This window comes from Carcharhinus amblyrhynchos, chromosome 26, assembly GCF_965287045.1.
Source record: "Carcharhinus amblyrhynchos chromosome 26, sCarAmb.v2.hapA, whole genome shotgun sequence".
In the NCBI taxonomy this organism is placed as follows: Eukaryota; Metazoa; Chordata; class Chondrichthyes; order Carcharhiniformes; family Carcharhinidae; genus Carcharhinus; species Carcharhinus amblyrhynchos.
In genome coordinates, this window is record NC_137349.1 from 37744209 (window position 1) to 37755536 (window position 11328).

The window sequence follows — 11328 nt, forward strand, 5'->3', positions numbered from 1 at the left end:
TTTACAACCCTCCATTGTTAGGAGGAAAACTGGTTGGCACGTCAGATGACAGGAGTTCTTTTCTTTTTAGTTCTGAGCTGCTGTTTAATTTTAGTTTTGGAAGACACAGCAAGCTGCAAAGAAGTGTTTCTCTCCTGCTCAGTAATGAGAGGAACCGCAGGTTCAGACATTTGGTGTAGGTGCTTGACTGAGGAGGCAAAGGTGCGAAGCTATTGTCTGTGGGATTATGACTGAACGCCTCTAAGTTAGAATCCCACCTAAAAGCATTTGGAAAGTCTGCTGGTTATCAGAAAGCAAGGTCTTGCCTTTCTGAAGGTGAGAATCTGCTATTGGTGGTTTGCCTAGAGATTCCCTGGTATTCTGAGAAGCTGTTCTGAGTCTTTCAAGAAAACTGCAGAATTCATCCGAAGAACTCAATTTCAGTACCGCACAAGCATCAGTCTTTGCTATGCTAAACCAGGTTAAAGGGTTTTGTCTGTGGAAGGTTTTGGTTTGGTTGGAACATCTTAGATATATTTGTTGAATTATACATTACTGTGGTTGATAAAAGTTCATGCTATTTTTCTGACTATACATGTTAACTATATCCTTAATTAAGCTTTGTTCCCTGGTGGTCATTTGAATCATATGAGGTAAAGTGATTCATGCCTATCCTGGCCAAATTCAAGGTGCAAAACTTATGATCCAGGTGGGTTCCATAAAACACTCGACTTTCTGGCCTGAATCATAATAACTAGAAGAGGTTGATATAGTCGTACTGCGATTTCCTTTATTTATTGTGAAGAGGGAGCTAGTGGGATTAAGGGGTTGTGAACATAATGACAGATTCTGGAACCCTATGGGTCAACTATTCATTGGCAAATCTTCTAAAGAGGCATGGAAATAATGAAAACAGTCAGTCAGTAGCTTTCTTTACTTCCAGAAGCCAAATAAGAACATCTACAAACTAGTGAAACTTTTTTGTTTTAACCATTTAAGGATACTTGGCACCAGTTGTGAAGAGTATTCAACTATTTTATATTTTTGTAGGCACCTAAGTATTTAACTCTGTTACATTTAATGGGAATCATCTGCCAAATATTCTAATACTATAAAATAGTTAATTGCATATTAAGCATAGGGCACCCTCAGACTTAAGGCACTATAAATGAAGGTTTTCTTAAAACAGCAGTTCCTTGTCAACCAGAACAAGTCAACAATAGTGCCTCCATATAAATAGGTCTAATTTTTAAGGCAGTCTGTAATCTCGTGTAAGCCCCGGGTTCTTTCACCCAACCACTGGCAATTGTTTCACCAGCTATTGAGGCCCCGTGTTTTGGAATTCTCTCCCTAAATCTTTCTTTAAGAGATTTCTTGAAACCTCTTTGATTAACCTTTTGGTTCCTTGCCCTAATGTTTACATTTGCTTATAATGCTCTGAAGCAACTTGGAATATTTTACCACATTATAGGGCACTATACAAGATGTTGTTGAGGGTGCTTTGTCTAAACTGGGAGTCGACAGCGAGCAGAGCGATTCTAAATGGTTGTCGTTGATTTAGTTCTCTCCATAAATGCAAGTTATTGCAGTAAACTTTGCTGCTGGTAATAGCAACAGTCATATTATTGCCGTATGTGCTCAAGACGGTGCCAGTACTTGCCTGTGGTTCATTTAAAAATGGCCCATTGACAATGAAACCAAGTAGTTTATCTCCACGTTAATTAAGTTAATGAAAAGTTCCATGTTAATTCAGTTAATGAAAAGTTCTACTAGTTGCACAGCACGATGATACAGGATGTCACAAGTTAGAGATAGTGTAATCAAAATGGAAAAAAGGATGAGATGTTATGCTGCTAAAGCTAAATGAATCCTATTACCCACATTCAGAAACAGGGGTTTTGCTGCAAAGCTCTCTAAAAAATGCTGTGGAGCCAAGATAGACATTTGAGAAGTGAAGTGCGTAATACAGTCAAGACTTGTGTTTTGAATGATCTTTCTTCAATAAAAACTCTCCTATTGCAAGACAGCACATACCCTTTTAACTCACTTTGATGTGGATCACACCAATGTAATGTTAATGCCTTTCTACAGTAATTACCAAAAAGTGCAACTCATGTTTTTCTACCTTCTTTCCAGTCTGAAGAGTCATATTCAACTCAGAACTTTGTTTCTCTCTCCAGAGATGCTGCCAGATCTGTCAAGTATTCCTAGCACTTTTTTATTTTAGTACATCTCTGTGGGTGGGTTTGTTGGCACCATTAAACAGACAAGTTCTCAGATAGTCAAACGCCAGATTGTACTCATCAAGATTTATGAAGAAAATACCTATTTGCCATTTCTGAGTTTAACCTCATTACAGATTGACAGAAGCCAAGGTGGTTAACCCAGCAAAGCTGTTCCGTTTTGTGCAGCTTCCGGTCAGTGCTTCATCCACAGTATCCTGGTTAGCAGCACGTTGAAGCCGGTGTCCAAGATCAGTGACAGTAGAACAACGTGATCAACAGAAATACAGCAGAAAGCCATGTGCAGTGGGGAGTCAAAGCCAAAGGTTTTTTTTTTACAGCTATCATATACGAACAGGATGCGGCCACCTTTTTCCATTTGAATCATGGTTCTGCTGAAGACACTCAGCCCTAATATTGTGGCTGGGCAGCAGTAATGGCAATTGCAACTCAGATTTGAAGGTGGGGTTTGCTGCGGAGGTCCTGATAGATACTCATGGAAGTGGGAGTAAAGTAGTGGGGGAAAGTAGTAACACGCAAAAGAATAAGGATTACATGCCTTAAAATCAAACAACAGCTCGACTGATCATCAGCAGAAGTTGCTGTTCAGGAAACTAGGGGCAAGTGCATTACAAGACTATTTATTGTAAGACGTGCTTACTTTGGATTTTAACTGGTGCTGTATGTGTTAAAAACACAGTAAGAAGTCTCACAGCACCAGGTTAGAGTCCAACCAATTTATTTGATAGTAAACTCACAAGCTTTCAGGGTTTGCCCCTTCGTCAGGTGAAAGGGGCAAACCCTTTAACCTGGTGTTGTGAGACTTACTACTGTGTTTACCCCAGTCCAACGCTGGCATCTCCACACCATGTGTTAAAAACAGACATAGATGATGGCACAAGGAAGAGGTTGACTGTAGGAGTAGGAAATGTGACAGTTCTGACTTAGAAGTCTTTTGGCTGTTTCTGGGTCAGTCCTAGAACTCTCTCCCTAATAGCACAGTGGAAGTACTGGCAGCAGTTCAAAATGGTGGCACACAACTACCTTCTCAAGGCCAATAAATGATAGCCTTGCTGGTGACACCTACAAATCATAAACAAGTAAATAAATTCAATGGAGGTTTTACACACAAGAAATACCGTCCACAATTTTTCTCAGACAGTGGTTAGCATTGCTGCCTCACAACACCAGGGACCCATGTTCAATCCTGTTTTCAGATCACTGCTCGTGTGGAATTTGCATCTTCTCCTCTTGTCTGCATGTTACCTATGGGTGCTCTGGTTTCCTCCCACACTCCAGAGATGTGCAGATTGGGTACATATGCTAAATTGACTTCAGCACTGGGGGGATTAGCAGTGTAAATGCATGGGGAATGGGGAAAGCACCTGGGTGGGATTGTTGTCAGTGCAGGATCGATGAGCTGAATGGCCTCCTTCTGCACTGTAGGGTTCTGTGGTTCGATTGAAACACTCCAAGAATCACCTCAGGTTGTAAAACTGGTCGTGTTGCTTTCTATATTCTTATCCCATTGTGTGTGGTACCCCGTACGTCAACTACAACAGTTCAATTTGTTTGTAGGAATTAGAACTGCGCTGTCTTGTTTGCCGGATGCAAGAAATGTCAAATGGATCTTGTGCCTGAGCCAATAATCATTTGATGGAACTTATATTTAGTATTCTGGATAAGTAGCACTTTTTTTTACTCCCCATCCACAATTTCTTTTTCCATACATGCTCTACTCCCACACAACCTCAACTCCATAATAAATTGCTCCATATTTGGCTATTTGAAATGCTGCAGGATTCAAAACTACAATCGCTTCATCTAAATCAACTTCTTTTTCCTTCATTTAACTTGTCAAGTCCTTTCTTAACAGCAGTGGTAACCTGTTACAAAAGGTAAATAAATGCAGGACAAAAACTTACATTTGTAAAGCACTTTTTCATGTTCACAGTCAATGAAGTACTTCATTGAGATGTAGTCACTTGCTGTAAACACAGCAGCCAATATGCACACAGCAAACTCCCACAATCATCAATGTGCTCATGATCAGATAATCAGTTCTTTTTCTGTGTGATACTGGTTTGGGGATTCAAAATAATACCATGGGATCTTTTACTTCCATCACAACAGCAGGTCGGGCTTTAACATCTCACTTGAAAGATGGCATCTTTATGTACACTGCTTCCTCAGTATTGCACTCACTCGAAAGATGGCACCTTTCAGTACACTGCTCCCTCAGTACTGCACCCAAGTGTCACCCTTGATTTGACTTCTAACCTGCGCCACTTATTTTGCAAGCAAGCCATTGAATCCTACTTTACAATAACAGTCCAATCTTTTAGACACTGTCCTTTCATAACACTCAATCATATCCCCAAAACTGTGCATTTATCCACCATGACTCACTCACCTATTCTCGAAACTAAAATAGTCTAGCTTTTATTTTTGTTGCCTTCTTCTGCATCCTTGATCAAATCTATCCAGCTTTAAACATTTATCTCCAAACATGGGAACAGCGGAGGCAATGGGGAGGATATCAAAACTAGGCAATGTCCAAGTTAATTACTTAAGTACAGTATTCAGTTTTCTAATTTATAGACTAGCAACACTTCAAAAGAAATGTATTTTCCTCCTTCTAATTTCTGAAACTTTAACAGCTGGTCAGTGAAAATCCCTTTACTTGCACTGAACAAGTAGTACATTGATCATTTATCAGTAAAAAATAACTTGGATGAGATCAGCTAGAAATAGACTATGTGCATAGATCACTCAAAATTCCTTTCCTGTGTCCTTTTCCTTCCCCAACCCCTTTCCAATTGAATTAAGAGGTTTGCATATTTTAAGATAACTCAGTGCAAAATGTTTGTCTAGACAAAAATATTTAATGCAACTTTTGATTACTTATCTACAAATCATACTCCAAAATCAAAAGCGAAAAATTATGTGCACAGATAATTCCCACAACACTAGGGGCAGCAAATCTGACAGAAATAAACAAATTACACTTACTCACTGGTACCGCTTAAAAATGTGACAAATGCAATGACTTTTTACAAACTAGCAAAATGCTAGTTCTACCCAGAGACCAACTGATTAATCTACGCAAACTTAAAAGTTATACATCTTCATCAACATGTTCATTTTAAAACACTGAACAGTTTGTAAAATGCACCACCACATTTTCAACAGCAAACCAGGAAGCCGACGTTCAGCTCAAGGCCTTGATTATCTTGAAACCTACAGTGATCATGTACCAACTTGTACTGATATTAATTATGCATCCAAATACTATACAGGGCTTTAGATTTCAGTGTTATGGCATTCCCCCCCCCAAAAAAAAATGTAAACACACATATAAATAAGTAACATAAACCCACAGATAAAGGAAGTATTTAGCAAATCTGATGTATTGCCTAATGTGATGAAGCTGACTCCTCCCTGTGGTGTCACCTTGGCTGACAAGGCTAGGGCCTGCATTCAGTGTCCAACATTTATAAATTGCAAAGAAAATGTTGAAAGTAGTGCAAAGTGGGATAAGTTAAAAGCTTAGATTGCACGGTGATCCTGAGCAGGGACATGGGACCCAGCCTCAGGGGGAGTCAGTGTGAGGGTGGCTGAGAAAACCCCAAAGCTTCCCCTTTGAACTTTCATGACAGTGCTTGCCCAAAACTGCAGGCACAGGTAGGTACCATTTGGCCAAGTCTGCTGCCAGAGGGTGACCCACACCCGCTTAACAATTAAACACTGCTTCTTTTATGACATTATAAAAGCAAAATTTGTGCCATTTAACCTCTTAAGAGCGCAGGCGGCCGAGCAAATATCAGTGCGCACTAGAAGCCGTGCCCACCTTCCCTTTAAGATTAGGATCTTTTAAAGAAGCTCTCCCTCTTGCGGACTCAACCTAACTTCATTTCCGGCATGTCCCGTCCCTCCCCCTCCTCCGCTCTCCGTGCGCGTCACAATCAATCAGCCCCCGTCTCCCGGTCGCCGTTGGTCCAGGGAACTGTCAATCACTCCACCAGGCGCGCGCTGCTGACGGTTGGCAGATTAGGTTGCAGTGTGCCGGCCGCCCCTCCCCCCCCCGCCCCCATCTGGCGCGGTGGATCCTAGGAATCCGAGTCCGCTCCCTCCCGCCCAGCGAACTACAACTCCCAAGAGGCGGCGCGCCGCGCACGCGTAGTTTCCCCCCCTCCTCGCTCCTCGGTCAGTCGGGGGGGCGAAACGTAAGCAAATGTACAGTATAGAGTACAGTAAGGAGAGAGAGAGAGAGAGAGAAGCCGGCCGGGCTGCCGCCTTCCGCATTACAACACGCTGCTAACGTCAATTTTACCTCAGGTCTGAGGCGGTTTGGCGAAGGTACAGGCGAAGGTTGAGCAGGTAGCTGGTGGTCTGGAGTCTGCTTGGGTTGAGGCCCAGCTTTTAGATGTGTCACCCCACACTCACTCCCTCCCTCTCACTCACTCACTCTTACTATCTGCCAATGGCCCGTATGTAACTCACTCCCTTCCTGGTTCCACCAGGACCTCCCCTCTCTTAAAGCGGTCTTGTGCCCTCCCTGTGAGTGTCAGGGTCCCAGCCTCTCAGCTTCATCTCCCCCCCTTTAAAAATAAACGTCCTGCACACCCAGAGACACAAGGCTCTCGCCCCCTGGGGCATAGTTCTCTCCTTCCTCCCTCCCACTGTGAGGGTCTCCCACTAGGGTGGCCTCCCTCACTCCAAACCCCCCCCCCCTCTTAAAGCTGTAAAGTTCCCCCAACCTCTCCTCCCCCCGCCGGGTTCCTGATTCTTCATCAAAAGCATACCTGACCTTACTTGCTGCAGTAAATGGACTGAAAGGGTCTCTCTTGCTGTGCCCTCCACAGCCCTCCCTATTATTTAAAGCTGTAAATTACTCCTCTAGGGACGAGGCTCTTAAAGGGGCACAGCCCATACAGTTAAATGCCATCTTAAGCAGTGGGCTGACTAACCAGTGGGATATAGTGCTAGCTGCATGATGTGTTATGACCATGTCAAGCTCAAGCATGGATCTCACAGGTTTTGCTTGGTAATTTCAGGATGTTACAGCATTTATTGATTTGCATTAATTCCTGGGAAATCTGGTGTTTGTCAACTTTAGCTTGACAATGCCAATGTAGGCAAGGGGTGGGGGGGGTCTCTAGTCTTTCTTTCACAAGCTCACAACATGCAGACCAATCGAACAATATTAATTCACACACCTAGAACAATCTTACATTCTCTTCATTGCTGCCTCTAATTGTTTCTTAAATTATTCCAGGATGTTTACTTCTCCTCTGCCCATTCCAAGTGTGGCTCACTCTCTGCATAAATAAAGACATTGCTTTATTTTGTTACACCTTTGCAAAGCATCTTGCGCTTTTTCTACATTGAAAGGTACTATCTAAATGAAAGTTGTTGTTGTTGATACCAGTCCTCAAGTTGGCTTTTAATTAGTTTTGAACCTATGTTGTTTTATAATTTAATACACTATTCCAGGGTTAACATTTTCTATACCATTAATTATTCAAATACTTCTGAGATCCATAACAGATCAAAAAGCCCAGATCTCTCCAGATTGGCCAAATAACTCACATCTCTGACACTAGTGGGCTGCCTCCAAAACTTGAATGTTTCCCTTGTATCTCAGTGCTGCAACTGGATTCAGTAAACTGCTGTCTGATCAAAGGACTATATCATTTAATCACATCTTCCAATAACTTATTTTGGAAATCTGAAATAAAAACAAAATGCTGGACATACTCTGTAAGGCAGGCAGGATCTGTGGAGAGAGAAACAAAGTTAACATTTCAGATCAATGACCTTTCATCAGAACTGGGAAAAGTTAAGAAATGTAATAGGTTTTGAGCAAGGAGTGGGTGGAACAAGAACAAGTGGAAGAAAGGGTGGGAGGAATTGAATGGCAGACCCTACAGGGCCAAAAGGAATGGGATGGATCAGAAATGTGCCTCGAGCAGCTGTGCAGCTGACTGACATAAAAAATAAACAATAAAACTGAAATATGCAAAAAAAAACACAGTGCAGGGATAAAGCTTTCGGTGGCCTGCCATTTTAATTCTCCACCTTGGTCTCAAGGTGACATCTGCTGCTGCACTGCTCTAATGAAGCCCAACGTAAGTTTGAACAACAGCACTCCATCTTTCATTTAGGCACATTGCAGCCTTCTGAACTCAATATTGAGTCCAATAATGACAGGCTGTAAACTCTGCTCTTCCATTTTTGTTTCCTTTTCTTAGCATGTTTTGGGTTTTCACTTATTTTCTCTCTGTCAGCTGCACACTTGCTGCAGACACAGTTGCTGGTATTCTACTGTCGTGCTCGCCATGGGAATCTGAGCCAACGAGGGGAGAACAATGAGAAGGGCCATCTAGATGTGAAACATTGGCTCTCTTCTCTCCCCACAGATGCTGCCAGACCTGCTGAGATTTTCCAGCATTTTCTGTTTTTGTTTCAGATTCTCGCATCGGCAGTATTTTGCTTTTATGAACAACGGGAAGGTCCGTTGACCTTGGGCGGGTTTTTACGGTTTCGGGAGGAGCAAGAGTGTAAAATCCCAACCATTGTTTGTTTCTTTGTTTCTTTTCCTGTCCTCGAGCCCTCACACACCCTCCTCACTCTTCCACACACTCCCTATGCTCCATTCCTGCCAATGCATGTCACCTCATGCCCCACCTGCCCCCTATGGCCCTTTGTACCCTCCATGCCAACCTATGCTCCTCTACCCCTTAGAGTTCCTAGACCTTTTCTTCAAAGGTCAAAAGCCCTCAAAGGGCAGCACGGTAACACAGTGGTTAGCACTGCTGCTTCACAGCTCCAGGGTCCTGGACCACGGTGACCTGCACCACGTTTACTTAATGTCAAGCAATACAACAAATCCTCAACAACTTCATTGTGCCAATCACACCAAATGTAAACTAACAAGTTTACACAATCTGTAACATCCGTACTTTCATCCAGTTGTATTGAGAAATCTCCCACCAACTCTGACCGAGAAATAAACTGAACTTCTAAATTCTCAGCAATGTCACAAATTCAACATGACACTATTTCGCTAAGCAGGATAGATTTTAGTTTTACAGCTAACTTCCCATTGAAGACCTTGCAAAACCATGTCTAATGCAGCAGAGAGAATGAGTTTCTCTGCAACAGTGCGGGGCAAACCATACATCAAAAAATCATTTTTATACCGCTGCGTTCCTGATTTTAGTTTTATCTAAGCAGGCTGTTCACTGGAAGCCCTGGTGCTCTGTTCATAGCTAACATGAACATGTGGGGTGGCATGGTGGCACAGTGGTACAGTGGTTAGCACTCCTGCCTCATGGCACCACAGATCTGCGTTCGATTCCCAGCTTGGGCCACTGTCTGTGTGGAGTCTGCACATTCTCCCTGTGTCTGCGTGCGTTTCCCCTGGGTGCTCCAGTTTCCTCCCACAGTCCAAAGATGTGCGGGTTAGGTTGATTGGCCGTGCTAAGATATTGCCCCTTAGTGTCCAGGGATGTGTAGGTTAAAGGGATTAGTGGGTATTATATGTAGGGATAATGGGGGTAGGGCCTGGGTGGGATTGTGTTTGGTGCAGAGTTGATGGGCCAAGGGGCCTCTTTCTGCACTGTAGGGTTCTATGGCTCTAAATTGTGTTTAGGATAACTCACTTGCCCCCTTGGATTAACCCGAGATGCATTGAATAAAATAACCATGGGGCAATGTTTGATTGAAGTTCAAGGTTGAAATTTAGGTTTCCTCGATGGCTAGTTTAGTCAGTGAGGATTTCAGCTATAATGCAAGCAGTTAACAGATTTGCTCTCTAATCCAAGCAAATGGTCGAATACAAATGGTCTTAGTGCCACTGGATTTGGGGAGGATGGAAAAATCAACCAGAATGTACTTTTCTGACCTCTGTTCATTAACTCCTGACGTTCCAGAACAGGTGGGTCCCATAGAGGATAGAGTGTGTGATAGACATTTCCAATAATATTATAATTTGGCTCCTTTGAATTTTTTGAAATGGGACTTTGTTGCTTTATTCAGCAGCTTTCAGTATTTTAATATATGTAGTAAAGGGCTGCTTGGGGTGGTGTGATTCATACAGGTTAGATTCAATCCCCAATCTGCATTGTGTTGGTTAATCTAGCTCCAGAGATGTGCGGTTAGGTTGATTGGCTATGCTGAATTGACTCTAGTGTCAGGGGAATCGTGGCTGCATGTTAGATTCTGCTATTAGTGGTGCCTTTAAAAGAAGCCACTTGTAGCACTAACTTCTGTTGGGTGATAGTGGGGAAACTTTGTGTCACACCTGTTGGGTCAATTACAGTAAACTAGAGGTCTCGAGTCACCCCTGGGTTTGAAAGTTGTGGGCTTAAATCCCATTATAGGCTGTGGAGCACCAAATCTAGACTGACACTCCAGTGCAGCACTGCAGAACTGCTGCACCATAACAGAGCTTCTGTGTTTTGGATGAGATATTAGCCAAAGCCCCGCCTAATCAGCTCAGATTATGCACAGCAATCCCCAATCTGCATTGTATTGATTAGTCTGGCTCCAAAGATGTGTGGTTTAGGTTGATTGTCCATGCTAAATTGACCCTAGTGTCAGGGGAATTTCAGGGTAACTACGTGGGGTTATGGGAATAGGGCCTGGATGGGATAGTGCTTGGTGCAGACCAAATGGCCTCCTTTTGCACTGTAGGGATTCTATGATTCAACTGGGGTAGTTGTGGGCAGAACAAATGGCCTCAAAACTGAAGAAAAATTAAGCTTAGAGATTTCTTTTAAAGTGGCTAATTATGGTTTCAGATTTTGAAAAGGATAACATATACATTTGAGGCTTTGGTGAATGATGCATTGGCAGATCAGTTGGCACTTAACAACTAAAGTATCAGCCAGGAAAAGGAATTCTGGCTATGCAATTGTTGGTTTATAAAGTATATACATTAACACGTTAACTAATTCCTGTGACATTCTGTGCAGCTACTCAGTCAGGTATAAGACAGCTTCTTTTCTGTCATGTGTAGGGCATCCTTGTCCCTACTAAAAAGCAGATTATCTGGTCATTATCATTATCGTGTTTACTGGACCTTGTAGCACTTCCTACATCACAACAGTGAATATAATTC

At 42.6% G+C, this 11328-nt stretch overlaps 1 protein-coding gene across 2 annotated transcripts in view; it reads right to left on the reverse strand.

Annotated features, from left to right (window-relative positions):
* Positions 1-6659, reverse strand: part of LOC145358875 (zinc finger and BTB domain-containing protein 7A-like) — a 190958-nt gene extending 184299 nt beyond the window's left edge. For both annotated transcript variants that reach the window (XM_080213235.1, XM_080213233.1), the window contains exon 1: positions 6535-6659. The gene's annotated coding sequence lies outside the window, so the exon portion shown is untranslated. The remainder of the gene's footprint in view (positions 1-6534) is intronic.
* Between the last annotated feature and the right edge of the window lie 4669 nt (positions 6660-11328).